Source organism: Silene latifolia, chromosome 2 (genome assembly GCF_048544455.1).
Source record: "Silene latifolia isolate original U9 population chromosome 2, ASM4854445v1, whole genome shotgun sequence".
NCBI classification, from domain to species: domain Eukaryota; kingdom Viridiplantae; phylum Streptophyta; class Magnoliopsida; order Caryophyllales; family Caryophyllaceae; genus Silene; species Silene latifolia.
In genome coordinates, this window is record NC_133527.1 from 74498049 (window position 1) to 74507927 (window position 9879).

Consider the following 9879-nt stretch of genomic DNA (forward strand, 5'->3'; position numbering starts at 1 on the left):
CTTCCCCCCTTAAAATGAACTTCGTCCCGAAGTTCGCTCCCATACTCAAACAACAGAAGGGTATTGTATATCGTACCTACGGACGTCACGCATTTCTAACACGGTTAACACACACTTTTGACACAACAATTAACATAACAGATACGGAATGTTACATTCTGCCCTCCTAAAAAAAATAAACTTCGTCCCGAAGTTTAACTCATCTTTACTTAACCCAACTAACTACGACTAATAATTACCTGGGAACACAGATATATAACAACTATATAATCATATGAGAACACCGTCATCTTCCATCTAAATTCCGATCTCAACTCAAGTAACTCAATAACCATGGTCGCACTGGACCGTAAATATAACTCCCGTAATCATCACTCGGCTCATAGGCCAACTCATAACTCATTACCAGTAGTTTAATCACACTCTCCTTTTCCACATCAATCAACTAACCGAAGTAGGAACAAAACATATAAGACTCATTTGTATAGGTACCCCACATCTAACATCAACTTGGTCAACTATAACCTTCATACAAGTGCAAATTAAGCATCAAGATTTTACAATCCTACCCAACTAAAAACATGGTTACGTCCTCGTAACTTTCATTATTATGACAAAAGTTCTCAAATTGCTGCTAATCAACTGAAAGAGGATAAAAGATTCCTAACTCACGCTCAAGTTAGCTAATCCTTACCAAGGACAATCAATATTCAAACTCTCTAAAGGAAGCTACCGTTACCAGTAAAATCATTAGTAATTATTCATTCCACCAATCATTGTAATCTCATACCTTAGAAACGTAGGGGATCACTCAACATAAGAAAAGAATTAGGGTCAAAACTTAATAAATCGATTTATGAAAATTTATAACCTAATAGGTCCAGTCTGGCTTTCCTTTACATACTTGTACAAATTTAGGTCAAGGCACAGAATCACCAAATAAAATGAAGACAACCGTTTCAGCAGACTTATCATCTTAGAAATATTTTTAATCCTCATATCAAAGGGTTTTGGGATTTATTCACGAATGACGAATGCACTTTGATTGGCAAATTTTACAAACTTATTGGTCGAGTCAAACAAGCGAGTAAACAGCGATATTGGAAAGTTAACATGCAAGACTATCATACGTCAAATTTCGTCCTTGGTTTTAAATATATTTTGACCGCACCCAACATCATGACAAAAAAGATTAAATGTATTTAATTACACCTATTTTACAATTATCCCTTGCATATCATGCTAATATCAACATACCGTGTTAACACATAACTCATTTAAATCACCACATTACATTTCCCATTTGGACATTCGTAATTAACCACACCCACCAATTCGCTATATGAACAAACATGACTAAACTATCCCGCTACTTATGACTCCGTTCTAGTTTCATTCCTCCAGACTAGCAATTATCATGGACCCATACAACCAGACACTGGCTGGAAAACTCATTCCGAATTTATACTCACACGACAAAATTTTAACTTTATTTTCAAAACTTTTACTTTCATACTGGACGGTGAATAATTTTCTTAACATAATCTTATAACAGGGTCGTCATGGAATCCACTTTCAGCTTACTACGAAACCCAAAATCAGATAAACTTAATTCAATTACTTTAAACAAAACAAGCTTAGGTGTCGACTCACATATTGTAATTTACCGGTTCATCTTATTCAATTCAGTCCTATCTTTATTAATGCACGACTATTACTTCAACATCAGGATTTCAGTTGCACTTCTTTACTTAATTATGTTCACGGCTCAATTAAACGTAACTATAACGACTATCATTTAAAACAATGCATATCATGTGAATCCTAAAAAGGGTTATCCCATTATAATTGCCAATCTCATTATCATAAACAATCTTTATTAAAATATAATTGATAATAACGACTCGAGAATATAGACATGTCAAATGTCGTGCTACAATAGCAAATTTTTTTTAGCATTTTATGACAATATAATAACGAACATATTCAATAAGGAATAATGACACTGTTTACTATCATGTTATAGGTTTTAGGTTCAACTGAAATAATTTAATGTAATGAAATCAATAGGTATAACTATAGGTACACAGACTCACATAAAGGACCTTAGATCTCAGATGACATCCTCCACGTGTGAACATTTAGACACAATCATTACTACCACCCATTTGTAAACTTTTAGACATAACTATTATAATTTTCATGCGAGTATATTAGAACAATCAAATTACTTTTAATACCATCAATTTTTTTACCAAGTTATGACAATATAGTTTTATATTTATATATATCCGACCACTATGCAAATATGATGAACATACTAGAAATATTACAACTTGCCAAACATACATAAAATATGCAACAACTGGACTCGTATAAAATATTTCACCCTTGATTAGGAATCAATTTAAGATATTCAATTTCACTCATACTATCATGCCAACAATGTTATCAACTAGACTTTAATTTTATCACCTATTAAGATACATAATTACTGAACATGCGTGCTACTATCATCATATAAAACATTATAAGATCACATTAATAAGGCTCATGAAATAACCAAACAATGATATAAAAACTCACATAGAACGCACATTTTACAAGTCATGATTCACGTTGTAACTTTCAAAGATCACGAATAAATAACCGTTCGACTAAAACTTGATTCGTATTATTTTTATAAAACACGGAGAGTTAAAAACACAGGGGAAAAAGAATTAGGTCTAAAGCACAAGAATTTCATTTTTAAAGAATTTACAACTCAGTTGGTCCAAACAACCATGTGACAGCAATTGGTCCAAAACTTGGGTCAGTTTGCAAAACTTACCGTTTAATATAGAGACATCAAGAATTTTCGTGGCTTAACAATTTGAAAACATATGCGAATTTTATGATTGGTGGAGTTGGAATTATGCGAAAATGATTAATACAATTTAAATGAGGATTTTATAAAATCATTGGTCAAACATCACTGCACGGGAACTTCCTAACCACAGTTCACTAAAGTATTTATTACTCCTAATCCGTATATCATATAAGCATGAAACCAACGTCAAATGAACACTAACTCACGAGGCTATCTCTCATAAATTTTTCATCGATGGGTAACAAACAGAAAAGAAATGGCAGTAAGGTCAATTAAAGAGTAACCTCAACCAAAACAAGTTTCATCACTAAGTCATTCATTTTCTATGTCCCAATTCTTACAACTATACTATCGATACTAATCCATCCTAACTTAAATCTCACACTGTACAATTCGTAACATCTTCCCCATAAAATCCCTTCGTATCTTGATCTACTCCGTATATCTAAATCACGATTGTTATGGCTATAAACATGCAATTCAATAGTGTTTCTAATTACTATCACGATACTATACTAGCATGGCTTTGGGATCACATAACCGCATATTACTTAGTCATAGTAGTGCTATCAACACATCATTCATTCAAATTACTTACCGTAGCGTTGTCCTGCAATAATCAATGTATCAATCAATTAACACTTAGGCAACGATATATGAATTTCATGCTCAACCTCAAGCAACTCTTCTACCCTTTCTCTCATATACACTCAGGGTTTCCGGGTCAAACTGAGAGGGTCGCTGGTTCGGTGTGAGGGGGCCCCTAACTCATACCTTACCTTAGTGTGCTCCTAACAGTCCTATCCCGGGGTTCATTTTATTTAGACTCTTCCTATGTTCATTGGGTTCATTGGTTTAGGCCTGAGGATCGTTCGCTCTGATACCACTTTGTAACACCCCGGTTTATGAAGGAGCCTTTAGCAAGACATTCCCTAATAAACCGGACTGTTACCATCTCGGTTTCCCGAGGTAGTGAATAACAAAGTACAACAATACCAAAGTACTTTAAATTAAAACTTAACGATTACATGTTTATTACAACTTATCCAACTAAACTCAATATAAGATAAATACAACTTGCAAATGGAAAATAAATTAAGTGATAAAATCTTCTATGTGGTCTAGACTTCTAGGTAGATTGGCCAAGTCCTCACGCATCCCATAGCTCCCAAGTCGCTAATCTTTAGTACCACAAATCTGCTCCCCATTATGGTTCATCACCGGTGTTCACGAATACACAGGGTCAACCACGAGGTTGAGTAGGGAAAACAATGAAACAATAAAATATGATATGCATGCTCCTCCTTCACCTCCATCTCCATCTCAACTCATCACACACATCCCCGGAACGCCCAGCCATACCGATCCCCGGGTGACTATATATCGACCGAAGTCGATCTGCCAGCTCGCAGCTGAGGACACCAGGGCAAGTCCTGCAGAACCCGCCTGGGCCTTATCACAACATCACATCGTATCACAACCTCGTCACCACCACACCATCCTCCAACTCCAATGCATATGAAATGCTCAACAGTAATTATGCAACACAATATGTATATCAAATGAATGAAATCATGCCACTCATCGAATGTTGTGATATCATACTCAATACGATCAATTCAAATCAATCACTTTCCCGTATATATAAATCATAACATAAGTCAACATCCGGAAATCAAGTCAACACAATTCGATCAATGATGATAATAGGACAAGTGTATTTCCCTACCTCAAAGTGCCAAAGAAATCCAATTACGCAGATTAAAGCAATCCAAAAACAAAGCAATGCATTTGATTATCGATCCTTCACAAATCCGTCACCTAAAACAATTATAATATTTATAATTACTAACTACTAAATATAGACATCTCTCAAAATAGGAACTTTCCCGATATAGTAACTTTCTATTTTAACAAACCCGACTCAAAATCTCGTTTCTAGTTAATTAATTATTATTTTATTTTAATTAACTCGGAACTTAAACCAACACGATAAATTAAACGAATTATACGATTTAAGAAAACCCGAATCAAACATAGAACAACTCAAACAATCCTGACTCAAACCCGTCTTTAATTATTTAATAACTCGGGAATTAAATTGAATAAATTAAGAATACGATAACTTAAATGATAACGAAACGAATCAAACCCGACTAAACACACGCGCCCCCTTCAACTTGACACAACTCCCTCCAACAACCACCAACCCTCACCGCCGACCACCAGGCCTGACACCAGGTCTGGCCTGGTCACCTCCGACCACCACCAACGTGGTCGACCCACGCCGGTGGTCAGAACCACCACCACCAATACCCCCTGTCTGCAACTCAGCCGCCACAAAACGCCATAACAGCCCATCTTCAACTCGTCTGCCACCACTACCCACTCGCCTGACCCACAAGCCACCACCACCACCAGAATCATGGCCAACCCAAGACCCCCAGACGCACGGCGTCACCGGCTCGACCTCCCCCCAGTCTCCGGTGAAGCCCCCGCAACCCCTGCCTGACACGCTCATAACCCGTTTGCTACCCCTGTCGACGCCGCCTTTTACAGCCCCTACCACCACCTAAAACCACTCCAACAACCACCACGTCACTCGTCTCTCACCGCACTACCCTTATACCCTGTTAACAACTACCATAGACGCCTTTATAAGACACGAAACAATCAACCAAAAACCCGACATCAAAACTAAAACAGAGGAAATGGGTTGAGTACTTACCTTTACGCCGCCACAACAGCCACCACGGCCACCCACAAATAAGTCGACAATAGCCCCTACCCCTTCCCTGCTGCGCCGTCAACAACCCAGGCTCACTCTCTCTCTCTCTCTATGCGTGAAAGCAGGTGAATGGTGTTGATGAAGAAGGGAGGCGGGTTGAGTGAGTGTGAGAGGAGGGAGGCGGCTGGGTAGTTACTATTAGGGTTAGGGTTAGGGTTAGGGTTTAAATGGGCTTAGGGCTAATTTGGGCTGAATAAATAATGGGCCAACTCAGATGGTTAGCTCACATTTCGAATCCTATATAAACCCGTCTCAATTAACTTGTATCGACACAACGCGAGTTAAATAAAATAACATAACATAATTATCGACCCAACAATCTACCCGACTTAATTAGTAATATAATATGTATAATAATTAATATATAATAATATCCGTTTAATTAATTATATAAAAAAAAATACGGGGTATTACAGTCTTCCCCCCTTAAAATGAACTTCGTCCCGAAGTTCGCTCCCATACTCAAACAACAGAAGGGTATTGTATATCGTACCTACGGACGTCACGCATTTCTAACACGGTTAACACACACTTTTGACACAACAATTAACATAACAGATACGGAATGTTACACTAGCTACCACCATAGCCAATGCCTTCTTTGCTTGAAGACTCTTTTGTCTTGATGAGAGTGCCTTTGCCTTTGGTGCCTTTGCCTTTGTTGCTTTTTTTGCTCCCTTTGTCTTTGCCATTGATGAATAAACCAAGAAAAGAGCGAAAGTCTTCAATTTCTAGTGTACCCAAATTGATTTAAAGATGAAAGGCTTTGCCTTTATGAATTCAAAAATCGACTCAAAGGTTGAAGATTTTGTGCTTGGTTTTGATTTTTGAAAGAAGAGTGATTAATTTGTTGTTAAAAGGATGTTTTGATTTGATTTTGGTGAATGTTGTTGAGGAATCTTGTTTTTGTGATGGAGAGGATGAGGGTTTTGGAGTTATGGGGTTTATGGGTAGTGTTTTGAATGAAGGAATGAGGACGGGCGATGGGGTTTATAATAAACCCGAAAAATTTGAAATGCAGGGGGAAGACGGGCGACTTTCCTTCGGGACGCCCGGATTCTGTCTGGATGGGCTTCAGGAATTCCCGCCTAAAGACGGGCGGATTGCAGCAAAGACGGACGGATTTGAAAATGCGGGACGGGCGTCTTTCAGAGAAGACGGGCGAATTCCTTTCCAGGGATTTTTCTTGTTTTCCTCAGCCAAAAAGACGGGCGTCTTCTCTTGCAGGACGGGCGTCTTTATGAAGACGGGCGGATTCTATTGCGGGACGCCCGGATTCGTTAACAGTAACAAAATTTCCAAAATTCAGATTAGAAGGACGGGCGTCTTCTGCCCAAAATGCCCGGATTGCCTGAAGACGGGCGGATTCTCTTGAAACCGCTCGGATTCTACCCCTTTTACACGGATTCAGTTCCATCCGTGTACCTTGCATATCCCTTGTCATTTTTCATTCTTCAAAATCTCATGTTCTTCATTGTGGGGGCACTACTAAGGCATGAATAGCCTAGGCAATTGCTATCCCCACACTAAGCTAAAGCACTACACATCAATTGAAATCATTAGTCCCTCCCTCACTTCTCTCAAACATGATAATTATCTTGATCAAGGCATAAAAATCCAAAAATGACAAAAATGCAAATTAAGAATTAAAATGCGAGTTAGGGAGTTAGAAATATTTACAAATGGTGGTTTAGGGAGGACTCCACCAAACTGTCATTCTTGATGAGATGTCAAGGGGGCATGTCCAAAGTGTTGTTGATGTTGCTCAACACCTTGAAAAAGTAATCAAAAGCTTGTTCATTGTCGTGATAAATTTCTTCAAAAGATCTTTGCCCTTGTTGTCGGTCTTGATCGATAGCATTACCAATGTAGGGATTGAAAATCCCTTAAAACTCATCGTCCCAAAGACCACAAACTTCATCTACTTGATCACTAAAGATCTCTTGAGTTGATAGAGACAACTCTCCCATTATCTTGATTTGGCCAATGAGGCCATCTCCTTCATTGCTTGACTTTGGTGAGCTTTTCAAGCTCTCTTTGTTACAATTCACTTGCTCTTTGAATGGAGCATCTTCAATTTTCTTCTTGCATTGGAGTTCCAAATTCTTCCTATCATCCTTCCGGCTATAATGATCAATCATAAAACATGGTTCATGTAAACGGGGAGATCTCATAGTTTTGTCAAGATTAAAAGTTATACTCTCATCTCCCACTTCTAGAGTGAGCTCTCCATGTTTCACATCAATCACCGCACCAGCGGTGTGTAAGAAAGGTCTTCCTAGGATGATTGGAATGTTGGAATCTTCTTCCATATCAACAATGACAAAGTCCACCGGGATGAAAAACTTCCCAATTCGTACGGGAACATCTTCCCATATCCCTGATGGTGTCTTCGTCGATCTATCGGTCATTTGGAGTGTGATATTGGTGCATTTAAGCTCTCTAATCCCCAACCTTTTACTCACCGACTACGGCATAATACTCACACTAGCCCCTAGATCACATAAGGCTTTGTTGATCGTGGTGTCGCCAATGGTACACGGTATTGAGAAGCTTCCCTGATCCTTGAGTTTTGGAGGTGAACTCCCTTGAAGTATTGCACTACTCACCTTAGTGAAGGCGATAGTCTCAAGCCTCCGGATCGACTTCTTCTTTGTGAGGATGTCTTTCATGTATTTCGCATAGGCCAGCACGTGATTGATTAATTCCGTGAAAGGAATTGAGACTTCCAAATTCTTCACAATTTCCATAAATTTTCCAAGTTGGTCATCAAATTTGGGCTTGGCTTGACGACTTGGAAAAGGAAGTCTAATCACAATGGGCTCCTTCTCCTTGACCTTGTCTTCATTTTTCTTTGAAATTTCTTCTTTTGATGATTCTCCATCTTTGGAGTTTTGCATAATTTCTTCCTTGTCACTAGCTTCCACAACTTCATCCTCAACTTGCTTCTTCGGTGCTTCATACCTTGTACCACTTCTCAAGTGAATGGGACTAACCGTTTCATGTCTTGGGGGATTACTTTAAAGTGGTAATTGCCTCTTTTGTCTTTGTGAGCTTGAAGATGCTAGTTGAGTCAATTGGGTTTCCAACATTTTGGTGTGAGCTAGGATGTTGTTAATGGTGGTTTCCTTTGCTTGACTATCTTTTTGCATTTGAGTTAAAAATTCTTGTTGATTCTTTTGCATTTAGAGGACCGCTTTTTGAACATCAAAACCTTGGTCATTTTGTTGATTGTATGTATTTTGATTTTGGTAACCTTGGTTTTGGTTGTAAAAGGGTCTTTGATTTTGGTTTCTCATGGGAGGTGGGGTGTATGTTGTTTGAGGGTTTTGAACATTTTGGTTTTTGTATGAGAGATTTGGATGGAATTTGGTGTTTTCATAGTAATAGTTGGAATAAGGGGTACCACTCTTATATGCTTGGAAAGCATTCACTTGTTCATTTGTTCCCCTACATTCACTTTGGTCATGTCCCAAAGTTCCACAATTCTCACATATCCCACTTGGGATTGATGAGGATGCCGTCATGGCATTAACATGATGCTTTGGTGATTTTGAGGCTTCTTTAAGTCTAGCCATAGCTTTTTCAAACTTCAAATTGATGGTATCAATGTGAGCACTAAGTTGAGCACCCAATTGAGTAACGGAGTCCACTTCATGCTTTCCTCCTCTAGTAGCCTTGCGAGGTCTACTATATTGTGAGTTATGGACTGCCATTTCCTCAATTTTGTTCCATGTTTGATTGTCATCAACTTCGGTGAACATTCCATTTGATCCCATGTTAAGAATGTTCCATGAATCTTCATATAGACCGTTCCAAAATTGTTATACTAAGAACCACTCGCTAAGTCCATTGTGAGGACATGGGCGACAAATTCCTTTGAACCTCTCCCAAGCTTCATACAAAGATTCTTCATCCCTTTGCTTAAAACCCGTAATTTGAGCTCTTAGCATGTTAGTCTTTTCCGGTGGGTAGAATTTTTTGTAGAAAGCTAGAGCCAACTTTTTCAAAGAATCAATTCCGAGAGTGGCCTTATCACGGCCCTTCAACCATTGTTTCGCGGTGCCAATTAGAGAAAAAGGAAATAAGACCCATCGAATTTGGTCTTGAGTTACACCGGTTTGAGAAATCGCATCAGAATAGTCAAAAAAGGTCTCCATATGAGAGTGAGGGTCTTCACTAGGCATCCCCCCAAATTGGCTCCTTTCGACTAATTGGATAA

General features: G+C 38.6%; 1 non-coding gene across 1 annotated transcript; it reads left to right on the forward strand.

Moving 5' to 3' along the window:
- Positions 1-9503: 9503 nt before the first annotated feature.
- Positions 9504-9610, forward strand: LOC141644671 (small nucleolar RNA R71). Its single transcript, XR_012544283.1, has one exon. It is a non-coding gene; the product is annotated as a small nucleolar RNA R71 (small nucleolar RNA).
- Positions 9611-9879: the final 269 nt, after the last annotated feature.